General features: G+C 36.4%; 1 long non-coding RNA gene across 1 annotated transcript in view; it reads right to left on the bottom strand.

Annotated features, from left to right (window-relative positions):
• Positions 1-218: 218 nt before the first annotated feature.
• The window catches only part of LOC307186261, a 572345-nt gene continuing 565971 nt past the window's right edge, over positions 219-6592 (bottom strand). The window contains exon 6 of the long non-coding RNA XR_013828294.1: positions 219-1180. This is a non-coding gene — a long non-coding RNA (uncharacterized lncRNA). The remainder of the gene's footprint in view (positions 1181-6592) is intronic.

The following is a 6592-nucleotide window of genomic DNA, read 5'->3' as shown; positions in this document are numbered from 1 at the left end:
ATTTGGTATTTAACAATTAAAATGCAAGTTACAAATATTTATGAAGATATTCAGTGTATGTGTGTGTGTGAATGAGAGAGAGAGAGAGAGAGACAAAGAGGGAGAGAGAGAAGTATGATTATATACTATATGATAACAGGAGTTATTTTCTGAGTGATGAGATTAATATATATATGTATACATACATACATACATATATGTATATTTTTTCTATCTGTCTGGAATTTCTAATTTTACAAAATGAACACTTGTTATTGTGTAGGAAAAGTTTAATTTATTTTGTAAATAAGCTAGTTGTCTTTGGACTAATGTGAAAATATCTTGAATTAGCTTAAGATGGATTGAGACTAGTAAGTTTAATAACATTGGATAGGTAGGTTACTCCATTTGTAGTTACTCTATTTTTAATCAGTAATGCTATCTTTCCAGTTGCATACAGAAGAATTCCAGGATTTTTCAGGATATGAAGCACTTGAGGAAAACAGGAGTTTGAAATGAGATATGTTTTCATAAATACGTTACAAAGAAATTTCTACCTATTGCTAATCAACATATTTATTTAGGCTGAAGGTTGAGATAAAATGTCTCTATATTATGGTTTTGTTCATGATTTACTGAATGCTTAAAAATTATTAGTGAGATACTATGACAGAGATTGCTAGCTTTCTGCAATATCTATTCTCCTCTCTTTCCTCTAATTTTTAGCTGGATGAATGACTACTCAGAAGAAAGTCTACATTTCCATGCAACCATTTCCCAAAAGCTTTGTGTACCTGCTGACTGAGATCTAAGGGCATGGGGAAAGGTATGTATAAGAATTCCAGAAATTTTCTTTAAAAGAAAGTGTAGTGTCCTTATTTTTCTCTTCTTACTCCTACTGACCAAAAAACAACATGGTGTAGCTTCAATGGTCATTTTGAGATTACCTGAGAAATGAGTCAGTCAAAGAGAGAAACAGGATAGAAGAAACCTAGATTGCTGACCAGCTTTCCATAAAAATGATTTTCAAAGCTGTGTAATCACCTCCAAAATTTTCATTACTTGTTTGACATCTTACCTTTGGGAGTCACATTCACACCATGAATCCAACATGCATGGTATCAAAGTTCTACTAACTGAAATAGGAGCCAGGGGGGATCTGATGCTGGTTCACAGAAGGATTATCATCATTCTCATTCTTCTAGTGTCAAAAAGAGGAAAAATTTATTGTCACTTTCTACTCCTTTCTTACCTGCCATAATTTTTATCCCCATGCAATATATTAGGTTATGAAATTGTCTTAATTATATAGTCATGATTTCTCATATTTACCTTCTCCTTTTCACACTAAGTATTACTAATGGTTCTTAATTTTGGAGTGATTTTAGTCTCCATTTAGAGTCTTATAAACACTAGGATTGTTTTCCCCCCAAAAATGAATATCCACTCAAAATATTTCATATAATCTTATAATCTCATGGGAACATGGTAGACCTCAGATTAGGAATCCTTGGTTTAGATCTCCTTTTTTGTTTCTTTCTATGTCTAATTATCCCTGATTCTTCATAGTTTAACATTCTCTACTCAACTCTTTATCAATTGGGGTGTTAATCATCTAGGAGCTTTTACAAAATGCAACTGCATGGGCTCGACTTCTAACATACTGAGTCAGAAAGTACAGGGTAGGAAGAATGGTGTATCTTCATAAGTCTTTCTGAGTAGTTCTGTTATGTCCCCTGGGTTGAGGTCTTAAGTTACACTGACTTTGGATTAATCTTGCATCATCCCCCAAATCTTTAAAGGATTCTCAGTGCCTGCCACACTGTAAAACTACACAATTACCAGAAGAGCCCGTGTGACCATTATAGGGCCTCCTTAAACTGACTTCAGCTTACACTTCAATAGCCATTTTATAAAAATGCACCAAATCTTCCAACAAAATTGAATGCCAACCACAGCCCATCTTTCTTGCATCTACACATTTGCACATGCTGCATATTCTTCCCGAAATCCAGCCATTATTCCCTCCAGAAATCCTATCTGTCACAGACTAGCTAAACGCAGCCTCCTCTAGGGAATCTTCCTTGATTCTCAACAACCAACGTAAATACTTCCTCTCCAAACCCAAAACATTATATATTCCTTCTGGATCTGTCACATTCTGAGTTGATGACTTTTTTTTTTTAGTTTTTCTTATTTTCTCATAAGAACATAATATCTTGTGAAGAAGGAATTCTAATCTCATTTTGTATTTTACACATACTTAGCATAGGGTCTTGTTTTGTATAGATTATGAATGAATGGATGGATGAGTAGAAGGGTGGATAAAAAGATTTAAGGGTTGAAAGTCTCCTCAACTGTTTACAACTGTACTTGTTCATGGGGCATCACAAAATAATGAATTTAGCAATCAAAGAATATTCTTGTTTAGGAGTGAGATTTGGGACAAAATTGACAACTAATAATGAAGATGATAAAGAGAAATCACTGCCAGGCATTGTGGTAATTTTTCTATACTTGACAAGAGAGAGGGGTGATGCTCAGATTCTCAATTAATAATTGTGTTTAAAAGATCTAAAGTTTCATTGAGTTTAAATCAACCTTGTTGAAGGAGCAAGCAAAAGTACTAAGGAAGTACAAGTTTCTCTCCTTCTGTGGTTTTAAAGAAATTGCAGTGTTCTCCTAAAGGTGGAAGACATAACAGCATAATTAATTTTTAAGAATTTTTTTAACATTCAATGCCAAGTTCCTAAAAGATCTGTATAGAACTACTTTTCACACTAGTCAAATGTGGAACTTTTTCTATGCCACTTGGTCAAAAATATTGAGGCAGAATTTAATGCTTGACCCATGTAATACAATTAAATGCATGCTATTCCTCACTGACTTTATAATCCTTAAACCTACATTTTATGTGCAAGAACATAAAAGTATAAATCAAATACTTTTCAGAGGATTCTAGGCTTGAGACCCTCTTATAATTGAAGTTCAAAATCACTCCATAAATGACATTATGTATTATTAATCAAAGGTTAATCTGGGTATGTGTGTACACAGCTTGTATTTTCTTAAATTAATTAATTAATTTATTTTTGTCTGCGTTGGGTCTTTGTTGCTGAGCATGGGATTACTCTAGTTGTGGTGAGCAGGGGCTACTCTTGGTTACCGTTCGTGGGCTTCTTATTGTAGTGGTTCTCTTGTTGTGGAGCACGGGCTCTAGGCGCGAGGGCTTCAGTAGTTGTGGCACACAGACTCAGTACTTGTGGCTTGCAGGCCCTAGAGCGCAGGCTCAGTATCTGTGGCACAATTTCTTAGTTGCTCCGTGGCATGTGGGATCTTCCAGGACCAGGGCTCAAACCCTGGTGGCACAATGGTTAAGTATCTGCCTGCCAATGCAGGGGACACAGCTTATATTTTTAAATCACAGAACACTTTACAAAATTTCTGCAAAACTAATGGCAATTGCTGTTACTGCCACATTTTTAAACTATCAATACATCGTGGTTAAAATAAAATCTGGCTTATCGGTGATTTTTTTTCTTATATAAAATTTAAAAAATCAAGTTTTCATCTTGAGATTGAATAAGGAAGTAGGAATATGGTTTTTACAGCTAAAACATATATAACAACTCAATCCTCTGATGATCATGAAAAAATCCCAAATAAGTCTCAAGAAGACACAAGAAGAAAAGGCTCGGAGTAGCAACCAAAGATTTGTGAAATAAAATTGATTTCCATTCAAATCAGGTCTTCTACTCTTCTTGAAAATGTCAGCGTGTCAGCCTTGGCCATTACAAGACTGATTTATAGTTGAGACAAAGCAGTAGTACCAGCTGACTGTCTGGAGCCACGGTCCAGTGTCTGGAAAGGCTGCCGATGGCAACCGTCCTTTTCTTAACCAATCAGCAAGGTTTAACTAAAAGCTTAACCTTTTTTTTTCTGTATCTTGATAAGATCAAGATAAAATACAATCTGGAAGATTTACTTTGTGGGAAATAAACAAGAATTGTGGGAGGAAGTAGGTATCATACTTCCACAGAATAAATAATGAACATTATTTATGGCAATCTATATTTCAGACATTTAGAAACACGGAGTATAAATGGATATTCCAAATATGACAACTTATTTTAATATAGTGGAAACCACAGCATACTTTTGTAATTTGATTAATTAGGAAGAAAACTTGTGAATGTTATAATCAATTTTCAAACTTTCTAAATTATATTTATAGCATTACTCATCTGCATCACAAAAACCCAAAATGTTTTTCATGAGAATAATTATTCATAGCAAAGTAATCTTTTTCTCATTGAAGAAGATCCCTAAATAGTAGTTTGTGGTAGTAAAATGTTTAAACTTGTCCAGGTCATACCATGATAAAAAATAGTGCTGGGCTTCCCTGGTGGCGCAGTGGTTGAGAGTCCGCCTGCTGATGCAGGGGACACGGGTTCGTGCCCCGGTCCGGGAAGATCCCACATGCCGCGGAGCGGCTGGGCCCGTGAGCCATGGCCGCTGAGCCTGCGCGTTCCGAGCCCGTGCTCAGCAACGGGAGAGGCCACAACAGTGAGAGGCCTGCGTACCGCAAAAAAAAAAAAAAGTGCTGAGAAGGATAAGGATCTGACATTCAAATTATATAAAATCACATAATGTTTGTACTTATATAAAGAAGACGTAGTTATATATATATGTGTATTATATGAATGTATATATGACTATATATACAAATATATCTGTATAAAATTATAGTCATTGTATTGATTTTATACAATTAGAATGTTTTATATAGATACACATACATATACATATATAGATGTATCTTTAAAGACACTAAAAGAGGAAGAAACCAACTCATAAACCAAAATAAAATACCTTCAAGAATCAGCAACATAAAGCTCCCTAACATTATATTAGAGGTAAAAGTGGAAAGAATATAAAATTTGCTATAACAGAATGGCCTAAACATATGGTGGCTGAGGTAGACACTAGATTACAAAATATAATCACCATCCCTTTTATACCAGTCTCCCATTTTTTTTTTTTTCTTTTGCGGTACGCGGGCCTCTCACTGTTGTGGCGTCTCCCGTTGCGGAGCACAGGCTCCAGACGCACAGGCTCAGTGGCCTTGGCTCATGGGCCCAGCCTCTCTGCGGCATGTGGGATCCTCCCGGACTGGGGCACGAACCCGTGTCCTCTGTACCGGCAGACGGACTCTCAACCACTGTGCCACCAGGGAAGTCCCAGTCTCCCATTTTTAATAATCCTAAATAATTTTTAAAATGAGAAATTCCTAAATGAGTCCAAATATTGACTTCTTGATGTATGCCAAATATTAAATGATCATGAAAAATGCTAATAAAATGTAATTAATCTCCATGATACTCAAGATTGAGATTTGCTGCTGTAGATGTTTTATAGTTATAAAGCTGTACAGAACACATTTGGGCTAAAAAACTTAATATTGCCTATATGTTGACCGGGTCCACTAAGTTTACCAAGACAAACATATGTGACCGAAGCCTATAACATACCATTATGCTAAGCACTTTAGAAATATGTAGTGGTTGTTGGAAGCCCTGTTACAGTTTTTCCTCCTTTGAATTTCTTTCACCGTCTGCCATTGACATTAATTTTGCTAGGTGACTCTTGTACTGACTCCTGCGCAGGCTGTCCGATCTGAGTAACTCTCAAATGCACAGAGAAGTGACTCCAAAACAGAGCCAATCAAGCCTTTCAGGGAAATTAAATTGACGTAGGGATGAAGAGAACCTTTTATTTTTTCCTCCTGGAGTCACAAGCTCTAGGAATGATGTATGATGCATGTCTAGAGTTCCCAATGGTCATCTTGGCTATCAGACAGAGAGAATGTGAGAATGAGGTCAACTGCCTGAGAATGAAGTCAACACATTGGAGATAGAGAAAGAGAGAGCGAGAGAGCGAGAGAGCGAGAGAGAGAGAGAGAGAGAGAGAGATTGAGAGGAAAGGGAGAGAGAATCAGGTGGAGGAGGAAAGAGAAGCAAGTGAAGGAGGAAGAGAAAGAGGAGAACAAGGAGGAGGAAGAGGAGGGGAGGAGGGGGAAGGGGGAGGAGGAGGGGGAGGGGAGGGGGAGGAGGGGGAGGAGGGGGAGGAGGAGATGATGATGTACATACAGCTTCCTTTGTTGTTTCAACTAGTTGGAGCTGAGATTTGATCTTTTGCTACTGAAAGAGTCTGATTAATGTAGTAGATCTAAACTAATGCTAGGTCTTTCCTAACTTGACTCAAAAAGTTCCCTGTAGGATGGAAAAATATCCAACTATCTAATGATACACTGATTTTTTTTACCTGAAAATCACTCTAAAATCATCTTTCCCTACATTTTAATTTTATAAATCAGTTGTAAATTTAAAAAGTGAAAAGGAGAGTGGTTCAGTCCCATAAGATAACTAGTGGTAAGAGTGGTATTAGAATTTTGGTCTTCTATTTCTGCTTCACTATTCAATGGTAGCATTTATGATGTAAAAGTCTAAAAAAGTCCAAGTTTATTCTGCATATTTTATTAACTCCCAGAGAATAGCCCAATTAGAATGTTTTGATCTTTTGACTAATTATTATAATTGCTGCTTTATGAAAC

Source organism: Stenella coeruleoalba, assembly GCF_951394435.1.
Source record: "Stenella coeruleoalba genome assembly, chromosome: 5".
NCBI classification, from domain to species: Eukaryota; Metazoa; Chordata; class Mammalia; order Artiodactyla; family Delphinidae; genus Stenella; species Stenella coeruleoalba.
This window is presented reverse-complemented; position numbering and strand designations above follow the sequence as displayed.